Below are 1,243 nucleotides of genomic sequence, written 5' to 3'. Positions count from 1 at the left end.
ACTAACCTTCTGTGGCAGGAGCAGGGCTGAGACAGAGAACGTTGGAGGGCTGGGCAGGAAACAGAATCCAGGGATGTAGCAGGGGTCGAGAGCCAGGAGCTGTGTGAACAGGCAAAAGGATGATCCGTAGTCGTGGTCGAAGAGGAGAGCGAAGTTGTACCATGTAGGCCGAGAGCGTGGTATTCAGACAGGGGCAAAGTCAAAGCGAGGAGTAAAGAGGGAAGCTGTGGTCAAAAACGATGAAACTAGGAACAAGAGAATGCTGGATAATTTACTGGCTGTGAGGCTTTCAATAATCTGGCACTGAGGAGAGTGAGAGTGGAGCTTAAGTAGTGAGCTGAACAGGTGTGGCAGGTGAGTGGTGATTGCAGAGACAGGGTGCAGCAGATGAGTGCAGATTGCTGAGAGAGAGTGACAGGAGCAGAAAATGGGTGATAGGCAGTGCAGGACCAAACAGGGTGAAATAAACAGAAACTGAGGCAGGAAAAAACGTGAATGATCTTAAAACAGGGGCTGTGATATGAGGAGCAGAGGCTTAGGCAGATAGGGGGGCAGCGGGGGCCGCTGAGCGTGACACATTCATACAACACTCTACTTTACACAACACACATTCACACAGTACTCTCCTACACACACATTCATTCAGGACTCTACTACACACACACACATTCATACAAAACTTTTCAACACACACAATCATACAACACTCTACTACACACACATTCATACAGCAATCTACCACAAACACATTCATACAGCAATCTACCACAAACACATTCATACAGCAATCTACTACACACACATTCATACAACTTTCTTCTACACACACATTCATACAGCACTCTACTACACACACATCCATATAGCACTGTACTACACACACATTCGCACAACACTCTACTGCACACACATTCATACAGCACTCTATTATACACACATTTATACGGCATTCTACTACACAGAAATTCATACAGCACTCTACTACACACGCATACATACATCACTCTACCACACACACATTCGTACAGCACTCTACTAAAAACACAATCATAGAACACTCTTCTACACACACATTCATACAGAACTCTACTACACACACATTCATATCACACTCTTCTACACACACATTCATACAACACTCTTCTATACACACATACATACAGCATTCTAATACACACACATTCATATATCACTCTTCTACACACATATTCATACAACACTCTACTACACACACATTCATACA

This window comes from Nematolebias whitei, chromosome 19 (genome assembly GCF_014905685.2).
Source record: "Nematolebias whitei isolate Nwh7 chromosome 19, NemWhi1, whole genome shotgun sequence".
Taxonomy (NCBI): Eukaryota; Metazoa; Chordata; class Actinopteri; order Cyprinodontiformes; family Rivulidae; genus Nematolebias; species Nematolebias whitei.
This window is presented reverse-complemented; position numbering follows the sequence as displayed.